The sequence below is a fragment of the Coregonus clupeaformis genome, chromosome 7 (genome assembly GCF_020615455.1).
Source record: "Coregonus clupeaformis isolate EN_2021a chromosome 7, ASM2061545v1, whole genome shotgun sequence".
Lineage (NCBI taxonomy): Eukaryota > Metazoa > Chordata > Actinopteri > Salmoniformes > Salmonidae > Coregonus > Coregonus clupeaformis.
In genome coordinates this window covers 15,457,598-15,473,031 of record NC_059198.1, presented here as the reverse complement: position 1 = coordinate 15,473,031, position 15,434 = coordinate 15,457,598, and the positions used below count along the sequence as shown (strand labels likewise).

Below are 15,434 nucleotides of genomic sequence, written 5' to 3'. Positions count from 1 at the left end.
TTTTCGAGATGAGTACTGAATTGCATGGCCTCTAAAGGCACATTTAAAGGTGTCCCATACAATAAGGGGATTCGCTGTACCTATGTTATGTTGGAAAAAGTCAGTTATAAATTCCTTTGTTCTAATTATAAATAAATTATCATCCAATAGGCTTTGATAAAATTTCCAATATCCTCGCCCACGTGGAAATTCAGTAAGAGTAATGTATATGCCTATTATATGATGGTCCGACCGCATTCTGTCCCCTATCAACACTTTTTTTTACTTTTGGTGCCAACGAGAATGAGATAAGAAAGAAGTCAAGACGACTAGCTTGATTCAGTCTCCGCCATGTATATCTCACTAGATCAGTATATTTAAGCCTCCATATATCTACTAGTTCTAATGTATCCATGACATTCACAATTTCCTTAAGAGCATGTGGGTGATTGTTTGTGGTGTGATTTCCTTTACGGTCCATTGAGCTATTTAAAACAGTATTATAATCCCCCACCATAATAATATTGTCTTGAGTTGCTTGCAGACTTGATAATTTATTATATACACTGCTCAAAAAAATAAAGGGAACACTTAAACAACACATCCTAAATCTGATTGAATGAAATCATCTTATTAAATACTTTTTTCTTTACATAGTTGAATGTGCTGACAACAAAATCACACAAAAATGATCAATGGAAATCAAATGTATCAACCCATGGAGGTCTGGATTTCGAGTCACCCTCAAAATTAAAGTGGAAAACCACACTACAGGCTGATCCAACTTTGATGTAATGTCCTTAAAACAAGTCAAAATTAGGCTCAGAAGTGTGTGTGGCCTCCACGTGCCTGTATGACCTCCCTACAACACCTGGGCATGCTCCTGATGAAGTGGTGGATGGTCTCCTGAGGGATCTCCTCCCAGACCTGGACTAAAGCATCCGCCAACTCCTGGACAGTCTGTGGTGCAACGTGGCGTTGGTGGATGGAGCGAGACATGATGTCCCAGATGTGCTCAATTGGATTCAGGTCTGGGGAACGGGCGGGCCAGTCCATAGCATCAATGCCTTCCTCTTGCAGGAACTGCTGACACACTCCAGCCACATGAGGTCTAGCATTGTCTTGCATTAGGAGGAACCCAGGGCCAACCGCACCAGCATATGGTCTCACAAGGGGTCTGAGGATCTCATCTCGGTACCTAATGGCAGTCAGGCTACCTCTGGCGAGCACATGGAGGGCTGTGCGGCCCCCCAAAGAAATGCCACCCCACACCATGACTGACCCACCGCCAAACCGGTCATGCTGGAGGATGTTGCAGGCAGCAGAACGTTCTCCACGGCGTCTCCAGACTCTGTCATGTCTGTCACGTGCTCAGTGTGAACCTGCTTTCATCTGTGAAGAGCACAGGGCGCCAGTGGCGAATTTGCCAATCTTGGTGTTCTCTGGCAAATGCCAAACATCCTGCACGGTGTTGGGCTGTAAGCACAACCCCCACCTGTGGACGTCGGGCCCTCATACCACCCTCATGGAGTCTGTTTCTGACCGTTTGAGCAGACACATGCACATTTGTGGCCTGCTGGAGGTCATTTTACAGGGCTCTGGCATTGCTCCTCCTGCTCCTCCTTGCACAAAGGCGGAGGTAGCGGTCCTGTTGCTGGGTTGTTGCCCTCCTACGGAATCCTCTACGTCTCCTGATGTACTGGCCTGTCTCCTGGTAGCGCCTCCATGCTCTGGACACTATGCTGACAGACACTGCAAACCTTCTTGCCACAGCTCGCATTGATGTGCCATTCTGGATGAGCTGCACTACCTGAGCCACTTGTGTGGGTTGTAGACTCCGTCTCATGCTACCACTAGAGTGAAAGCACCGCTAGCATTCAAAAGTTACCAAAACATCAGCCAGGAAGCATAGGAACTGAGAAGTGGTCTGTGGTCACAACCTGCAGAACCACTTCTTTAATGGGGGTGTCTTGCTAATTGCCTATAATTTCCACCTGTTGTCTATTCCATTTGCACAACAGCATGTGAAATTTATTGTCAATCAGTGTTGCTTCCTAAGTGGACAGTTTGATTTCACAGAAGTGTGATTGACTTGGAGTTACATTGTGTTGTTTAAGTGTTCCCTTTATTTTTTTGAGCAGTGTATATTGTCAAAGAATTGTGGATCATCATTATTTGGTCCGTAAAGGTTAATGAGCCATATCTGTTTATGGTCCAATAACATATTTAAAATAATCCATCTACCTTGCGTATCTATTTGGACAATTTGCACATTCGGATCAAAATTACTATTAATTAATATCATCACCCCTTTTGAATTTCTTTGCCCATGGGAGAAGTATATTTCCCCCCATTCTTTTTTCCACGCTACTTCATCTCGAATTGTTGAATGAGTTTCCTGTATACAATAGATATTATATTCCTTCTCTTTGAGCCATGTAAATATTGTTCTTCTTTTGTTATTATCAGCTAAGCCATTACAATTATAACTGGCTATACTTATTTCACCATACACCATAATGAGATACAAGTTTCAAGTCTATTTATCATTATATATGTTTGTAAATTTACCAATAAAAAAATAGCGTAATGATTGAGTGTCCATATAGCTGTATCGTGATATTTGCATTGCTACGGAGTAACCCTTCAATTGTTCTCCACTAATTCCCCCGCTAAAGCCCCTCCCCATCCCAAGTTGAGCCGTCATCCCAGTGATCAGCATCCCACCCACGTCCCTCCGTATCCCTAAGGCCCCGAGAGGCCAGGACCCATCCATCGAAAACAGCACACAGTGCCACCCACAAAACAGAAGCAGATTAACCGCCAAAAGCATTTCCAATGCTTTCACCTCTATATATATATATATATATCTATATAACTATTTTTTAAAAATATATTCACCATGTTAATAAAACACGTTTATATGGGTGAATTTCCTCCTCTACACATTTGTGTTGGTGAATGGTAGGCCCCAACACTCAAGAGAGATCCATTGTGTGCGCTAGAAATTGTCCTGAGCTGTGATGGATCTCGGTGGAGTAGGGTCCGAGGACAAAACGCACCCAGCAGGAGACCGTGCGTGCCAGACAAAATGAATGTCAATGGCATTCCAGCTCCCGTTCATGGCTGTGGTAGTTAAATGTCAAACGCTTGGCCCAGGGGAGAGTTTGCGGCTGTAGCAGACAAAGAGTGAGAAACTCGCAGGTGTCTCTTTCCTCTCTCTCTCTCGTTCCTTTATCACGCTCTCCTGCAAAGTGTTGTGCACGGGACAATGAGGCGGGGTGATCAGCAGGATCTATTATTAGTGAAAGAGTGAAAAATGAAGTGAGTGGAGCAGGGGAGGAAGATTGGAGTAGTGGAACCAAGCCTCCTCAATGACATTATTTTAAGAGTTGCTGTGGTGACAGTTTCCAGAGGAGATGACTGCAGCACTGCGGACAACAGAGCAGTGTGAGTGTGAGTGTGAGTGTGAGTGTGAGTGTGTGTGTGTGTGAGAGAGCGAAGAAAGGAAGAGGAAGCCAATACCATAAAACCAGTAGTTTAAAAGTAGAATCATCACACACAAACGTGCACTTGTACAGTATGAGATATACTGAACACACGTCGCCTATACACACAAACACACACAGTACATGTACTATACTGACACACAGTACCTTTTCTATACTGACACACAGTACATTTTCTATACTGACACACAGAGAATAAATCATCAACGTTTCAGAGGCATGTCTGACTTATACTGCACTGCAATGAACTGCAGTGATTTTACTGGCACAAACAGTCTGTACCACAACCACTTTGTTCGATTTATGTGCACCTTCAGATGAACCTGAAACGCTTCCATCTCTGGCTCAAAGATGCGGCTAAAGAAGAGGGACTGTCCAGCAGGCAGGCAGCAGCTACAGGAGGTCGTTTTCATTTGGCTCAGGGCTGTCTTCCAGAACAGTCTTTCTACCATAGAGTCGGAACACTTAGCTAGGCAATCTGGGAGAGAACACAGAACATATGGGCGACGGAACCCAATCCAGAATCATATCCATAACTCATGCGTCGTAACCCCTCCCTCAGCCAGAACATCAAAGCCAGTAGCCAGGAAGGCAGACACAGTGAAGGACAGCTTACTAAGCAGACATTTCCCAATGGCTGCCCAGTTGTTCTTTCTGCCAGTGAGTTACGGTGTAGTTTGTGTGACTGGGAGTTTGTTTGGCGTGTCACTATGTTTATTATCTGCTTGCCCCTCCTGTGTTGTTTCCAAGCTGTGTCCACTACAGAGTTCTCCCAAGATCCATTGAATCCACTGTCTCCATGGTGATGTGGCTTGTACAGAACCCCCCCCCCTATTCTGTTGAGGCTTTATTCATTATCGTCAGCAGCTCTGTATATGGCAATTAATTGTGGGGCTGACGCCTCTCTCCATCTTATTCAATATTAATGCCGCCTCAGATTAGTAGACAGGGAGTTGGCGTCTCTTTAGAGCAGAGAGCAGAAAGAGATAGCGAGAGAACCATATAAAGTACTCTCGCGCCAAAAGCCTCTATTTGAATAGTACTCAGACCCATTGACTTTTTCCGAATTTTGTTACGTTACAGCCTTATTCCAAAATTGATTAAATTGTTTTTTCCCCTCATCAAGCTACACACAATACCCCATAATGACAAAAGCAAAACAGGTTTTTAGAATTGTTGGCAATTTATTAAAAATAAAAACAGAAATAATACAGTTGAAGTCAGAAGTTTACATACACCTTAGCCAAATACATTTAAACTCAGTTTTTCACAATTCCTGACATTTAATCCTAGTAAAAATTCCATGTCTTAGGTCAGTTAGGATCACCAATTTATTTGAAGAATGTGAAATGTCAGAATAATAGTCAGCTTTTATTTATTTCATCACATTCCCAGTGGGTCAGAAGTTTACATACACTCAATTAGTATTTGGTAGCATTGCCTTTAAATTGTTTAACTTGGGTCAAACGTTTCGGGTAGCCTTCCACAAGCTTCCCACAATAAGTTGGGTGAATTTTGGCCCATTCCTCCTGACAGAGCTGGTGTAACTGAGTCAGGTTTGTAGGCCTCCTTGCTCGCACACGCTTTTTCAGTTCTGCCCACACATTTTCTATAGGATTGAGGCCAGGGCTTTGTGATGGCCACTCCAATACCTTGACTTTGTTGTCCTTAAGCCATTTTGCCACAACTTTGGAAGTATGCTTGGGGTCATTGTCCATTTGGAAGACCCATTTGCGACCAAGCTTTAACTTCCTGACTGATGTCTTGAGATGTTGCTTCAATATATCCACATCATTTTCCTTCCTCATGATGCCATCTATTTTGTAAAGTTCACCAGTCCCTCCTGTAGCAAAGCACCCCAACAGCATGATGCTGCCACCCCCGTGCTTCACGGTTGGGATGGTGTTCTTCGGCTTGCAAGAACCCCCTTTTTCCTCCTAACATAACGATGGTCATTATGGCCAAACAGTTATATTTTTGTTTCATCAGACCAGAGGACATTTCTCCAAAAAGTACGATCTTTGTCCCCATGGGCAGTTGCAAACCCTAGTCTGGCTTTTTTATGGTGGTTTTGGAGCAGTGGCTTCTTCCTTGCTGAGCGGCTTTCAGGTTATGTCGATATAGGACTTGTTTTACTGTGGATATAGATACTTTTGTACCTGTTTCCTCCAGCATCTTTACAAGGTCCTTTGCTGTTGTTCTGGGATTGATTTGCACTTTTCACACCAAAGTATGTTCATCTCTAGGAGACAGAACACATCTCCTTCCTGAGCAGTATGACGGCTGCGTGGTCCCATGGTGTTTATACGTGCATACTATTGTTTGTACAGATGAATGTGGTACCTTCAGGCGTTTGGAAATTGCTCCCAAGGATGAACTAGACTTGTGGACGTCTACCATTTTTTTTCTGAGGTCTTGGCTGATTTCTTTTGATTTTCCCATGATGTCAAGTAAAAAGGCACTGAGTTTGAAGGTAGGCCTTGAAATACATCCACAGTTACACCTCCAACTGACTCAAATGATGTCAATTAGCCTATCAGAAGGTACTAAAGCCATGACATCATTTTCTGGAATTTTCTAAGCTGTTTAAAGGCACAGTCAACTTAGTGTATGTAAACTTCTGACCCACTGGAATTGTGATACAGTGAATTATAAGTGAAATTATCTGTCTGTAAACAATTGTTGGAAAAATTACTTGTGTCATGCACAAAGTAGATGTCCTAACCGACTTGCCAAAACTATAGTTTGTTAACAAGAAATGTGTGGAGTGGTTGAAAAACAAGTTTTAATGACTCCAACCTAAGTGTATGTAAACTTCTGACTTCAACTGTACATTTACAAGGGTATTCAGACCCTTTACTCAGTACTTTGTTGAAGCACTTTTGGCAGCGATTACAGCATCGAGTCTTCTTGGGTATGACGCTACAAGCTTGGCACACCTGTATTTGGGAAGTTTCTCCCATTCTTCTCTGCAGATCCTCTCAAGCTCTGTCAGGTTGGATGGGGAGCGTTGCTGCACAGCTATTTTCAGGTCTCTCCAGAGATGTTAGATCGGGTTCAAGTCCGGGCTCCGGCTGGACCACTCAAGGACATTCAGAGACTTGTCCCGAAGGCACTCCTGTGTTGTCTTGGATGTGTGCTTAGGGTCCTTGTCCTATTGGAAGGTGAACCTTCGCCCAAGTCTGAGGTCCTGAGCACTCTGGAGCAGGCTTTCATCAAGGTTTCTATGTACTTTGCTCCGTTCATCTTTCCCTTGATCCTGACAAGTCTCCCAGTCCCTGCCGCTGAAAGACATCCCCACAGCATGATGCTGCCACCACCATGCTTCACCTTAGGGATGGTGCCAGGTTTCCTCCAGACGTGACACTTGGCATTCAGGCCAAAGAGTTCAATCTTGGTTTCATCAGACCAGAGAATCTTGATTCTCATGGTCTGAGAGTCTTTAGGTGCCTTTTGGCAAACTCCAAGCGGGCTTCCGTCTGGCCACTCTACCATAAAGGCCTGATTGGTGGAGTGCTGCAGAGATGGTTGTCCTTCTGGAAGTTTCTCTCATCTCCACAGAGGAACTCTAGAGCTCTGTCAGAGTGACCATCGGGTTCTTGGCACCTCCCTAACAAAGGCCCTTCTCCCCCATTTGCTCAGTTTGGCCGGGCGGCCAGCTCTAGGAAGAGTCTTGGTGGTTCCAAACGTCTTCCATTTAAGAATGATGGAGGCCACTGTGTTCTTGGGGACCTTCAATGCTGCAGAAATGTTTTGGTACCCTTCCCCAGATCTGTGCCTTGACACAATCCTGTCTCGGAGCTCTACGGACAATTCCTTCGACCTCATGGCTTGGTTTTTGCTCTGACATGCACTGTCAACTGTGGGACCTTATATAGACAGGTGTGTGCCTTTCCAAATCATGTCCAATCAATTTAATTTACCACAGGTGGACTCCAATCAAGTTGTAGAAACATCTCAAGGACGATCAATGGAAACAGGATGCACCTGAGCTCAATTTCGAATCTCATAGCAAAGGGTCTGAATACTTATGTAAATAAGGTATATCTGTTTTTTATTTTTAATACATTTGCAAAATTTCTAAAAAACTATTTTCGCTTTGTCATTATAGGGTAATGTGTATAGATTGCTGAGGATTTTTATCAATTTAATCAATTTTAGAATAAGGCTGTAACCTAACAAAATGTGGAAAAAGTCAACGGGTCTGAATACTTTCCGAATGCACTGTACTTGCAGAGGTGGCTAATTCAGTGATTTTTGTGAAATGTCAGTTACAGTGATACATTGAGAGGAATAACATGATGAGAACAGTAAATAATCCTTACTATTAAAACAGGAGAGACTCTGGGTTTCCAAACAAACTAATCTCTAACCATGGAGCCTCTTCTAAAACCAGCCTTCTGAAGACCTTCATCCCTGTCATCCTCTCTATCTGTCTCTCCTGAAGAGCTTTTGCACAGGATGTAAAGGCTATTCCTGCAGGCACTCTCAGCACCTTCATCCTCCGCTATCGTCTAATTTCCCTCAGTTGACCCTGGTGAAGGGTTTGTCCTCCTAGCCAAACATATAGCTAGCTAACATCAGCCTGCTCCTTCTGAGCCAATCAGATGATTGAGCAGCCATGAAATGAGCGATGTGTAGTAGAGACAGGACGAGCAGCATATACTCACTGTCTGAGGAAAGGGAAGGTTTTATGAACCAAGCAACGACGAGAAGAGAGATGGCTACCATTATCCACTGTATCCTACAGACAGCTAGGCTATCATCACTTGAGCCCAGGGAACTCTCGGTTGACCTACAATAGCAAAACTTAGGATGGCAACCGTCTGAAACGCCAAAGCTGGGTTGGGGGAGGGAGGATGAAGGATGAGGGGGGGTTGTTTTGAGCAGAAAAGCTGGGATTTGTGGAAGGACACTGCTAAGGGTAAAGATGGAAGAGGGTCTCTAAATGGGATGGGGGAAGGGGGCATCTCCCCCCCCAACCGATTAGCAGGTGACAGTGACATGGGAGCCCACTAATCAGTAGTCCCCCTGGGCTGGCTACTCAGCATATGGTGCATGGTTTAATCTCTAGCCCGTCTCTGATGAGCCCGGCCTGCATGGGCACCACTGCTATGGCTTGAGCTTTACTGTTGAAAGGAGCTAAATGTTCTGAAGTGAAGTGGAGAAAAGAGAAATGTTGTTCCTTTTTGTATATTTGCCACAGTATTTCAGGCTCACTTGAAAGAGATATATCCAAAGTAGTTTACAAGGAAACAGAGGTGCCCATTTAACCCTTTTTAAACTTCAGATTGAAAGCCACTTTGGAAAGGTGATGAGGGTATTAATTGCGTTGCTTGTTAACAGGGGTCACAACCTGTCCACCATTAGTGGGTCTGTTGGAGTAATCCTCCTGCTTGAGCCCAGTCCAGCCTTAATAATCAGGAGGGCGACACCTGCCATCATTGTTCCCCTCCATCACATGACCCTGGGTGACCAGCTTGGGCCAGAGCACAGGGGTAGGAGTGGCATGTGCCCCCCTTACCTCTCCACCCACCAGGCCCTCCTTATAATCCTATTAGTCCCATTCATCTGCACCACATTAAAAGTGCAGATCAATCCTGAACACGAGCCCTCGCTGTGCCTTCACTCACAAAGGCCTCCAAATGTCTTTCTGTTTCACTTTTCACACTTAGGTAGCCATTATTGACCATTACTGACCATGAGAAGCTGTCCACTTCAACAGCCTGGTCTCAGATGTAACATAGTAAACGTAAATCCGGGACACTCAAATTAGTATGATATGTTACGTTTGGTATGGTTATATAAAACAGATGGTTACTTAAGGCAAAAATATTGGTTGAGGTGGATGGGTGGGCGTATAACACGAATGTCTAGCAACCCAAAGGCTGCGAGTTCTAATCTCATCACGGACAACTTTAGCATTTTCACTCATTAGCAACTTTTCAACTACATACTACTTACTTTTTTAGCTACTTTGCAACTACTTAGCATGTTAGCTAACCCTTCCCCTAACCTTAACCCTAACCCTAACCGCTAGCCTAGCTAACGTTAGCCAGCTATAATAATACGAAGTAATACGAAATGCTCTGAGACCAGGTTGACTTCAAAGGTTGGTATCAACTCTTCAAGCTGAGTCGTAAATCTATGGTTAAAAACTCAGTCTAGAGTTTCTCAGGGCAAATATGCAACACCTGTCAAACTAACAATGAACTGGGTGACAAAGACTGAGCTGGTGAAAAATTCAGCCAACTGGGGGATAAAGTCTAGTGTTAAGTCCAGCCTTATGACTTCCTTGTACAAAGGGTACCAGAGATTTGTGCACCCCTTAACCCTGAGGGGATTTAGCAATATGTCCTGGAATGCCAAATTCCAATAACCAAATTGGACTCAAATTGTGTCCACGTGATCAGCAAAAACAACTCTCTCTATGATCATTGAAGAAGACACAGAAAGAATGGCCATGACTATTTCAGGACAATCTGCAAACGAGCTAAATAATGACTTTAATAGAAACAATAACAAAGCTTCACCCTGCCTCTCTTTTGGTAAAAAGCTGAGGGATGGGCCTGGAGAAATGTAACCACTTTCAAACTCATAGACAGAGCTATTGATGCAAGGACTGACCATCCATGATATCAAAATAATAGTTTTAACTATACAGTGTTTGTTTACATTGACATTGTTTACAAACAGTGGAGTAAAACAAGCATATATTTTGAGTTCTGATGTGGTACGGCTGTTGAAATAAGCTCCTGGAGCATTCAAAAGTTATATTCTTCAAGAATCAATGGGTATATAATTAATAAATAAGTCAAAAAATGCTAGAGTCCTTGGTATGTAGCTTTAAAAATCCTAGGCTAGATTAGAAAATATACAGTATCTGTTGACTGTCATGTCTTGGCCAATAGTCTTATAGGCTTGAGTGCAGCTCTTTGCGATAACCCTCCAAACCTGCTGAAATCCACTGGGAATTACTGGTCCTTAGTCTCCAGAGGGAATTGGGATCATCTGGGAGTTTGACATAAGCAGGTTAAATATCTAAGCCAGCTCTTGTTTTGTGGAGAGTAAGATCAGCCAACCATGCTGAAAAGCAGTAAACAGGATGTATGATGAATTAACCGAAGGCACAATCACTTCAACCTGCTGCTGATACTTCCTTAGAGACTGAAAATGTATGACCAAGATATTGACTAACCTAGAGGTGCTTTTGCAAGATGACTTAGCCGACCTTCCATTGGAAGTTAGAGAGGATCATAAGACCAGTGTGTCGTCATATAGAAGTTGGCCAGAGAGGACCCTACCCCTTCCCCTTGGGGGTCCCCATTGGCACAGGGGGTGAACGACCTGAGCGTCAGCGGGTGGAGGTGTAGAATCGGATCGACGTGGCTGCAGCCGAGGAATGTGAGGAATTCCCAATGTAAACACGTCGTCCTCACGCTCGGCCGGGCGCTGCCTGCGCTCTTATCTCCCTGTGCCCATCGGGCCCTTTAATCAACATAATGGCTACTTATCTATTACCACTGCTTTTTCTGTGGTTGCTGATGTGATTGTGCAGCTGGGGCCTCTGCTAGCGCTGGCCTGGCCTTTTATGTTCCTATAGCGTCCGGGGGTTGGTATATCACCATTCACTCAGATACCCCCCAATGCACAGACAGACCTCAGTCTGATACTGGTCTCTATACAGTATAATGGCTTTTGAAATGTCACCGCCTCTGAGAGCCATTTTTTTGTGAGGCTAACCGTTCTGCTTGGCTGGCCAACGCTCCTCCATCTCCTATGGGAGCGCTCTCTAGCTGATAGGATCATAAGTGGCTTAGGGGGAAATGTATTTTTCTTCCTGGTCGAATAGAGCGCTTTCGCTGTTCCAAACAAACAGTCTTCAGCATATCACCAACTCCTGCGGTTCCTGTGTGTGAACCCTCATCTCTTTCGGCTTAAACAAAACTCATTTCTAAGGCAGCCGAGTCTGAAAGCGTCTCGCTAGTTGCTAATGCGGTGTGACATTTAGAAAATACAGGAAAGGAGAAGCAGGTGGCTGTTTTTTTCCTTCCCTCTCTTGTTCTATGAAATCCTGTTTTTCCAGCATGGTGCTTTTGTCAGCACTAAAGGTAGTGAGTTCTAAGTCTACCCTGAGCATGTATAGTTTGTGTGGGTCATATTTAGTCAGAGGGGTGAATTCCACCTCATGCTGTAGGGCCTAGTGGTACCATGCTCCGCCAGTCATGGGGGCTCTTGTGGGACTGTTCTGTAGTCTGGTGCCCTGACTAGCCTACATTCCAACACTTTCACACGGTCTTGCAATCATAGAGCTTCACTACTATCGTATTTCTCAACAACCCAGAGTCAGACACCAGATTTTCCTTTTTCCTTAACCATCCCTGATAAGTTTGTTTGAGGGGGCCTGATGTTTTGGATGGGAAAGTCAATACTTTCCGGGTGTTTTCTACTGCTGAAGCAGACTTTTCCTGACAATTTTGTTAAGACCGCAGGATGTCCAACCACTGGTCCCCTGACGCTCCTCTAGATGACAGAAGACAGATAGGTCTATAAGTTGGGAGGCAGTTGCAGTCAATACCAGACAGTCAATACACTCTCCCAGGTCTGCCCTCCATCACAAGCACATCAGAAAGGATCATGGGGGATTGGACCAAGATAACCCATAAATCTCCCAGATGGAATGGTTCATGTCCTCTACATGTCACTCCTCCAGTTAGGACACCATAACATTGGGGTTGAATAAAAGCCAGTCACAACATTTTGGTTCTAGTTCTTTGTCATGGTAAACAATGACGGCATTTGGTCTTTATCTTGGACAACCTGGATCAGTATTAAAACAGTTCATTTTGACTTGACAAATGTGTGTAGCTAACTCGTCAAGGGTGACAGACAATCTAAATTCTAACGAGACTGCCATCCTGCGTGTTATTTTGTTTACTTAGTCCCTTGGATTGGATGCTTCCTTCATATGTTTCACTAACCAGTCTCTGAGCTCCACATACAGCATGTCAATGGACCCCAAGGAAGCTGTCAGCTACAGATGTCAATGCCCCTTAATGACCCTGCCTCTTCCCCCGCACACAGTAGTGGAGGATTGTCCCCAGAACAAAGAGGGTGGGGGGGTTCTGTGGAGAACTGGGGACCAACATTCCAATCACAATGGTAAGAGTGACCAGCAGGTTCAATTAACACACACTTACCAACTACACAATTTACTACCTCACTGTTGCTGAGGAAACCAAGCCGAAGTTTCCAGCTTAAAAAGTATTCAATGTGAGGGAGAAGATAATGGTCTTACTTTTTAAGAGTGCCCCTTATTATGCCTTTCCGTTGTTATAATATAATAATTCCTGCGGGAACTTACCCTTTAATGGAAGAAAAATGTATTAGCTGTCTCTGCCGTGTCTTCCTTCTCAATGGTTTCTCAATCTGTCAGTTTCACATACACAGTAGTTTTCATAAATAATACATTCTATAACCAGTCAACTACAACAACAATGGATGGATTATGCCATGGAAATAGCGGTCAAGTGGTAAAACAGTTTCTGTAAAGTGTAATCTCGTTCCCAGACACTTCCGCCCAAATGCAATAGCCTAGGGACGATGTTAGATGAAGTGTTAATTGTTACGATGAATATGGTTCAGGGTTCAGTAAACATGACCTACAGTGAGCTCCAAAAGTATTGGGACAGAGGCAAATTTAGTCCCCCCGATTTTAGGGGACCAACAGTATTGGGACAAATTCACTTATGTGTATTAAAGTAGTAAAAAGTTAAGTATTTGGTCCCATATTTATAGCACGCAATGACTACATCAAGCTTGTTACTAGACATTTGTTGGATGCATTTGCTGTTTGTTTTGGTTGTGTTTCAGACTATTTTGTGCCCAATAGAAATGAATACATTATTTACCATTTATTTCTATTGGGAACAAAATAATCTGAAACGCAACAAAAACAAACAGCAAATGCATCATCCAACAAATGTGTAGCGTCACAAGCTTGATGTAGTCATTGCATGCTATGAATATGGGACCAAATATTTAACTTTTTACTACAGATAACTGAATTTGTCCCAATACTTTTGGTCCCCTAAAATGGATTGACTATGTACAAAAAATTCTGTAATTTCTAAACGGTTCACCCAATATGGGTGAAAATACCCTGAAATTAAAGCTGACAGTCTGCACTTTAACCTCATAGTAATTGTATCATTTCAAATCCCAAGTGCTGGAGTACACAGCCAAAACAACAAAAATGGTCAATGTCCCAATACTTTTAGAGCTCACTGTGGGTTGTCACCACTCCTGTTGGGTTTTAGGTCAGGCATTCAGTGTATACTTGAAACTACCTATTGGTCATTAGTTCAGGGTCAATTATGAAAACGTCCATGTGCCCCCACCTCCCAAAGTCTCCACATGCATGGATGAATCCCTAACATGGCTAGGAAATGGCAATGATGATAAAACATAAAATGGTCCAATTGCATTTGATGATGGTGGAAATATACCCAAAATTGTTTGCTCTGCATCTTTTTTTAACAGGAATGTATAGTACTTCTACAGTATGTCTCTCCTATTATTTTCCTACTGTAGAACATCAGGTTTGTCTTCCCACAGGCCAAATGCTGCAACAGTCTACTAGAAATAGTACCGATTTACACCCAGGCAACACCACCACAGTCAGATACAGTAACTCAACAATTTGTATTTTAGCCAGTTATTGAGCGTCTTTGCATCTAAACCATGACTCGTGTATTGTATTCCCCTGGCTCTCACAACCGTGAACTGTAACTAATAGCTGAGGAATGGGTTATTAATTGATTAGAAAGAGTTGCCCGAGTAGCCTGGAGCCCCATTGATATCATTCCTCCGATAAAAAGAGTGAGTCATGAGAACATTCAAGAGTCGCAGACAATCGCACTCACATAGGCTACGCGCGCGAAAATAACTGTACCGTGGTAGTATCAATGTAACAACAAACGCCAGAGTAGATACATCTAAACACGAGGTTAGTAACCCAGTGACGCCTAAATCGACTTTCAACTCACGAATGCGCGAAACATGTTACCATTTGAGCACACAATAGCCTAGGGGCCACACAAATGATTCTGCTTACCTATTACACAAGGTGCGTCGGTACGTCGGGTACTCCGTGTATCCCAGTCAAATGAATCCCCAAAAGCTGCTGTGTCACCACTCCAGTCACACAAGCCGCACGTGTCGGGTTCCGAACCAGAATGTCACATGAGCTCCATGTTCAATCCGACGGAGCTCTATACTGCTGCCCGGGTGGAGCCACCCAGTTTGTTCAAGCGCAATACAATAGGACGGCGGGGACGCCTCCACTGAAATCCTGGGACCTGACAACGCTGGCAAATAACCACTTGGTGGAGGCTACAGGCTTCGCAAATATGAGGCGCATCATATGTTACTGTGCGGGTGCACAATGTACTAAAGGACTGTTGGATTTTCGTGGCGGGAGTACAGCAGTGGAAATGTAATGAGGACATATTGCTACAACAGCAGGCACAGTTTTTTGTCCTGACTCAGATTAGGGGCTAGGTTTCCAAGAGCCCGTGCGGATAAGCATGATTTGTCCCAGTAACCGGTGGCTTAAACAGGGGTCCACACAGAGCGTTTCTTGGTAGTCTTAAATCTACTTTGAAACAAAAGTATACACATCACACACATGGTTATGGGCTTAAATTGAAGACACATGTACCATGTATGATAGAGTTGAAATGTATTCAAGTTTGCATCCCAATATTACACTTTATATACATCACAGAAGACTGAAATATAACAAAATGCCTAGTTTGTTTATTGAGCTACACTGAGGTGACTACATTTGAGTCATTTAGCAGACACTTATCCAGAGCGACTTACAGTTAGTGAGTGCATACATTTTTCATACTGGCCCCCCGTGGGAAACGGACCTACAACCCT

General features: G+C 43.7%; 1 protein-coding gene across 3 annotated transcripts in view; it reads right to left on the bottom strand.

Annotated features, from left to right (window-relative positions):
- Positions 1 to 14,988, bottom strand: part of LOC121569918 (transmembrane protein 108-like) — a 57,319-nt gene extending 42,331 nt beyond the window's left edge. For 2 of the 3 annotated variants that reach the window (XM_041881253.2, XM_045221609.1), the window contains exon 1: positions 14,605 to 14,988. The gene's annotated coding sequence lies outside the window, so the exon portion shown is untranslated. Of the gene's footprint in view, positions 1 to 12,852; positions 12,918 to 14,604 lie in introns of all 3 variants that reach the window. The other variant, XM_041881254.2, reaches the window with a different exon arrangement.
- Between the last annotated feature and the right edge of the window lie 446 nt (positions 14,989 to 15,434).